Source organism: Salminus brasiliensis, chromosome 1 (assembly GCF_030463535.1).
Source record: "Salminus brasiliensis chromosome 1, fSalBra1.hap2, whole genome shotgun sequence".
NCBI lineage: Eukaryota > Metazoa > Chordata > Actinopteri > Characiformes > Bryconidae > Salminus > Salminus brasiliensis.
The window spans coordinates 98,109,866-98,116,399 of NC_132878.1; the positions used below are offsets into that span (position 1 = coordinate 98,109,866).

Genomic DNA, 6,534 nt, shown 5'->3' on the forward strand with positions numbered 1-6,534 from the left:
TCAATGAAACTTCAATAAGCTTCTAAAAGGTAACCCAAACCCTGCATAGATGGGTTGAGTGAATGTGGTGTTGAATGTGTGTGTGAGTGTGTGAGTGTGTGTAAGTGTGTGAGTGTGTGTAAGTGTGTGAGTGTGTGTGTATCAGAGGAGACGCTGTAGAAGGACAGAGTGCCAGCCGGACAGTCCACATACACTCCTACTCTCCTACAGCTGGAGGGAGGAGGAGGGAGATCAGTTCTGTTATTATTGTGATAAACAGAGAAACCTTTGTCAGAGCAGATCAGACACCAGGACTCTTCATTCAGTCCAAACCAGCAGTCTGATCTCCCTCCTTTCCTGCTGATGGTTTTGTAAGTCAGAGCTATATCAGCTCCCCACTCCCCGCTCCACTCAGCCTCCCAGTAACAGCGTCCAGTCAGACTCTCTCTACTCATCACCTGCTGATACACATCAAACCTCTCTGGATGATCAGGATACGACTGCAGCTCCTCTCCCCTCACCACCTTTCTGTTCCCCTCACTCAGAGAGAGACGTGTGTGTGCTGTGTTTGGGTCCAGTGTGAGATCACAGCCGTCTGAACACAAGAAGAGACATTAGAGGAGGAGCACTGCACTGATAGAGTGTGTGTGTGTGTGTGTGTGTGTGTGTGTGTGTGAACTTACATTTCTTTAGTCCAGGTTTGATTCTGATCTTCCCTCCATGTTTCACTCTAAACACACACACACACACACACACATACACACACAAACACACACACACAGATCATGATTTTTTATATTCTTATTCTCTCCCTCTCTCTCTCTGTCTCTCTCTCTTTCTCTCTCTCTGTGTGTCTTTCTCTCTCTAGCTGGATCATCTGTCATCTCTGTAAGCTTTCTTTCTGTTCAGTTTTCTGCTGTTGTAAAATAACTTTCCCCCAGAAATTCTCTTTAGAATCAGTGTTCTACTTGCCCTTCGTTGCTCTGCAAAATGACTTTACCTCACTGCTAAATATATAGATTTAAGGGCTTTTAATGTTCATCAAGGTTACGATGATGCCCCTGATTTAGCTCAGTCATGACTAGAAAAGAATGAAAGAGAGACATTCATGCAACATTACAATATAAATGAGTCACTAAAAAACATCTATAAAAATACTATTAAAAAAATCTACAACGACTCCCAATGACTGCCCTTCTAGCATCAGTCAGGGGAAGGTGGCCTCCTGCGGGGGAGAATGAAAATACAGTTACCTCCAAATAAACATCTATTGAAACTCTGATAGCAGTGCCAATCTTAATTCTCTCCTCCTACTTTTGGCCACTCAGAACCAGGTGAAGGTGCTCTAGGTTTGTAGGCGACCTCTTACTGCTCCTGTTCAAATCATTTCAGTCCTGTAAATCGATGAGTAAATTACTTAATTACATCATTTCTTTAGTGAAAGAGAAAGAGGACTTGAGTTCCACAATACTGATGACCCATCAGTCCGTTACAGTGTTTCTCTCACAACAATCTTCTCTATGGCATCTTTGTAACTTCCTCAGTCATCAGATAGTAGATCTTCAGCCAAAACTTGTTGATCCTTTTGTTCTCATTACAGAAAAAAAATCATAGTGTGAAACAAATAAACTACAAGATTTGACATGTTTTAGAACATTTAGGTAATTTTTTAATGAAATGTAAATAAATGTGGCATTTTTGTAACCTGATTAGGGTTGGCCTGAAGAAATCTGCTGGAGAGCTAACCTGGCTTCCCATATCTCGAAACACTAGGGAGTCTACAATCTTTAGGGATGGGACGTTCAATACAGAGGCTTCAAGGTTTTTGTCACTTTTTAATCACCTGCTGATTCGACTCACTCGTACTGAAGTCACCTCAGAGGGTTTGCTTCCTTCTACAGAGGGTGGAAAATCTGGGCTGTGACAGACAGCTGTTTATGTTGTAATTGAGAGGAATGGACTTACCCAGGACCACTGGTTTTTACCAGTCTGTACTAAGGCCTTGGGTCTTGGTACTGAAGATTAGGAGGACTGATGCTCAGGTGTGCATGTGCATTGAAGTCTTTATTTTATAACTCTTTAATTCTGGTCACAGAGCTGATCTCTAGAAGCACCTGATTGCTCTTTGGACAGGCAGGTGTTACCAAGCTGGCTGATCTGAGAACCGACAAAGACTAGAAATCAGCTGATGTACTGCGTTACTGAGGATTCTGGGAAAGGTAAATGTAAAGGTCATCTCTGCTTTATCCTTCAGAGAGGTTTTGAAATGTCAATCAAGGAGATGGCCAAGGATCTTTCCTTCCTTCCTAATTGCTGCTGAAGTTGGTGAGTATCAGAAGGAGGAGGAGGGAGCACTTCTCTACTTTAAAGTCCCACAACTGGGCAGTTTCACACATACTTCTAAGAAAGTGCTGTATGTAACCCATGGTTTAAGGGAGTCCATGTTGGTCAGGGTCAAAGAGGGTGAAGCGTGGAAGTTGCTCCTGGCAAACAACCTGTTCGTGAAATTGGAGAAATCCCATTTCCATGCGCAGACGATCTCCTTTCTGGGCTTTGTTGTGTCCCACAACACCCTGCGCATGGACCCGGCCAAAATCAAGGCCGTGGAAACCGGCCCCGTCCAACCTCTGTGCGCCTAGTCCAACACTTCCTGGGTTTCGGCAATTTCTTTCGGTGGTTCATGAGGAATTTTGGCTCCTTGGCAGCCCCTTTGACCGCCTTGATGATAAAAACATCAGGAAGGTTCGTCTGGTCCATGGAAGTGCAGGAGACGTCCAGCAGGCCAAACTTCTTAATCCACACCATGGCAGGTGGGGATTGTTCTTCACTCTGTTTGATTTCATATTGTCATTCCAAACTGGCTTAAAGAACATCAAGCCCGATGCTCTCTCTCGCCAGTGGGAACCCCCTCCTCTATCGAACACACCCATAACCATAGTCCCCAACACCTGGCACCTGGATCATGGCACGTGACTAGAGGACACAGTGAAGCAGGCTCACCGGGAGGGCCGGGGGGGGCTTGGCTTTACATACCCGGGCCTGTAAGGGAACGGGTGCTTCAGTGGGGCCATGCGTCCTCCCAGGCAGCACACCCAGGGACTACATGCATGCTCAAACTTCTGAGACGGCGATTCTGGTGGCCCCCACATGGAGGGAGACGTGCAAGCTCATGTAGCCTCATGTTTGGTGTGCTTGCAATGCAAAGACCCGAGAACCAGGCCCACTGGTCTGCTACTTCCGTTGGCCGTTATCTCGTGTCCTTGTTCCCACCTGTCCCTTGACTTTATCACAGGGTTGCCCCGGTCACGTGGCAACACTGTGATTCTAGTCATTGTGGACCAGTTCTTCAAGGCTGGCTGCTTTGTGGCTCTCCCAAAGCTGCCATCTGCTAAGGAGACGGCCGAGCTAGTGCTCAACCAGGTGGTCCAGGTTCATGGATTCCCCTCGGACATCGTGTCGGACCATGGGCCTCAAATCACCAGCCGGTTCTGGGGACCCTTTTGTTGACAGTTGGGGGCAGAAGCCAGCCTCTCATCTGGCTTTCACCCCTCAGTCTAATGGCCAGACAGAGAGGGTCAATGAAGACCTGGAGCATACCCTCCGCTGTCTGGCCTTCTCCTCCCCATCTACCTGGTCTGATCAACTGATTTGGGCGGAGTACGCACATAAAACCCTCTGGCACTCATCCCTGGGAATGTCCCCATTTGAGTGCCAGTATGGATACGCTCCGCCCATGTTCTCTGGACAGGAGACGGGGACGGGGGTCTGTTCAGCTGAACTACTGGTCAGGCGCTGCTTTAGAACCCGCAAGACCCTCCAGTCCCTCCTGTCTGCAGCTTGGCCAAGGATTTGCCCTTACGTGGTGCCCCCCACAAGTTGGCTTACATCGGGATCGGGATTACATTCAAGATCCTTCGGCGGGTCAATCCTGTCCCCCACCACCTTGCCCTTCCCCCTTCGATGTGCAGTAATTAACCCCACCTTCCATGTTTCCCGCATTAAGCCGCATCTTGTGTTCCATGGGTCCCACCAATCCGCCGGGCTCACGTACAGTTGGCGGTGCGCCGGCCTACACCGGCAGGCGCCTTCTGGATGTCCGTTGGGTCCACGGTGGGCTCCAATATCTAGTGGACTGGGAGGGTTATGTCCCAGAGGAGCGGTCCTGGGTGCCCTCTTGCCACGTCCTGGACCCCGAGCTCATCTGATCGTTTCGTCGACACCGTGCAGCTGGATTGGGGACGTCGGGTGCCGCCCCTCGGGAAGGGGGGGTCCTGTAAGGGGTATCTCTAGGGCAAAGCCTAGACTCACAACACCTGGGAAAAAGGCTATATAAGCACACAGAGGCCATATTTCCAAGCTGAAGGCTGAGTGGGTGTCACTCTCCTTCGTGTGTTTCTCCCGTGTTTGTTTCCCTCTGTGTGAACCCCAAGTTTTCCCTTCAAGTCCCCTGTGTCTGTGCAGGGTGGGTGTGTGTGTGTGTGTGTTTGTGTGTGTGTGTGTGTGTGGCCACATGTGTCCCCTCTCAAGGTAGGGCTTCCAACTGGCATTTTTCAGCAGGATAATGCTCAGCCACATACACAACAAGGTTTTCCCAGGAATGTCTCCACCAGATTGCGACACTTCCTTGGCCTGCCCGGTTGCCAGATTTATCAGCAATCAAGCATTTATGGGACCGACTTTGGCAACCTAGGGTGTGTACAGGATCTACAGGCCCAGCTGGGCCTTTTTGCTATCGTAATGATGGTAAAAGTTCGCCTTGCACGGCTCAAAAGTCTCTTAATTATTCATGGGTGTGTTTTGGGCATAACATGCAATAAATCAATCAGCATGTCACTTGCCATTCCCTTTCAGAGGCAGTTGTGGTCTGACAGTTGTGGTCCGACAGTTGTAGTCCGCGGATTGCTATTTTGCACAAAGCGGGAGCATACGTGCGTTGGACACGCACCTGTATTGACAATTCAGTGCCAAGATTGCAATGAACGTCTGACTGTTCCGTTGCCAAGATAGCAATATGCCAGAAATGTACCAAAACACACTTCAATAGTTCTGGTTCTGTTCAGATCTTGGAGATGTTTGGAGGATGGTGTTCTTCAAGGGACTGAGATGTTCTGCTGACGGATTATCAGGCTATGGTTGCTGTGTTGTGCAGAACTGAAACTGAAGAAGTTAGCTTGGGCTGCAGGAGTCTGAACTACGGGACAACATTAATTATGGTAAAATAATAAATGAACCAGTGAACCATATTGATCAGGACAACATATTTCTTATCAAATTATACTCACAGACCCTCTAGCAGAATGTAAATAGACTGAATGTGTTTACTCGTGTAAATCTGCCTCCAAAGTGCATGCCTCTTTATTCTGCACGCATTCAATCAGATCAGTGTGTAGAATCCATCAGTGCTTTCTGTAAGCTACCATGTTTTTATTGCTGTATAAATGATTTACAGGGTTTTTATCCTGGATGTACTGTGTTTTTTCCATAAAAAGTGGGAGTGAGAGTTTATTCAGAGCACAGTTTGTATTGGTAAGAGCTTATAGTTTTTTTTAATCAACGAAACAATAAAACAAGAAACTGATGTTGTTGGATCAGGTTCATTACATGGCGAGTAAAAGCAGTGACAATTTTCTTTACTCTGTAAATGTTTAGTTGTTTCGATCAGCAAACAAGACAGAGAAATCAGACCACACTCCACTTAACATCTGCAGCACACATCTTTCTCTCACACCACTGAACAGCTGTTGATACCTGAGTGTGGTGAGTGTGCAGTGTGGATCCTCCAGTCTGGCAGACAACAGCTTCACTCCTGACTCTCCTGGGTGGTTGTAGGTCAGATCCAGTTCTTTCAGGTGGGAGGGGTTTGAACTCAGAGCTGTAGCCAGAGAAGAACAGCCTTTCTCTGTGACCAAACAACCAGACACTCTGCAGAGAGAGAGAGAGAGAGAGAGAGAATGAGAGAGAGAGAAACATAAAGAAAGAGTGGTAAATTAACAGTGAGAGAGATGATACACCTTGGTATCAAATTTTCTGGCAAACTTCCTCCACTGTACTTCTGGCTCTTGTGTTTGATCTGAAAGATCAGGAAGTGTGTGAACATCTGTGTCAGGGTTTTGGGGGATTCTCCACTCTTAGCTTCACTCAGCATTCTCTCTAGAACAGTGGCTGCAATCCAGCAGAAGACCGGTATGTGGCACATGATGTAGAGGCTTCTTGAAGACCTGATGTGTGTGAAGACTTTGTTGGCCAGGTCCTGATCACTGATCCTCTTCCTGAAGTACTCCTGTTTCTGAGGGTCACTGAAACCCCGCACTTCTGTTACCTGATCAACACACTCAGGAGGGATCTGTCTGCGAGGTCTGTCTGCTTCATGTTCCTCAGGATCTGCAGTGTGATCTCCAGCACCCCCTCTCTCCACCCACTCTGATCATCCTCATCCTCCACCTCTCTCTCAGAGCATACTGGGTAATCTGGACTCAGGAGCTTCTTGAATGTGTTCAGCTCGTTCTCCACTAGAGAGATAAATTTCTGCTGCAGCTCCTGATTAAGAACAGACAT

General features: G+C 47.5%; 1 pseudogene; it reads right to left on the bottom strand.

Moving 5' to 3' along the window:
- On the bottom strand, positions 1-6,534 carry LOC140559871 (cytolytic toxin-alpha-like; annotated as a pseudogene).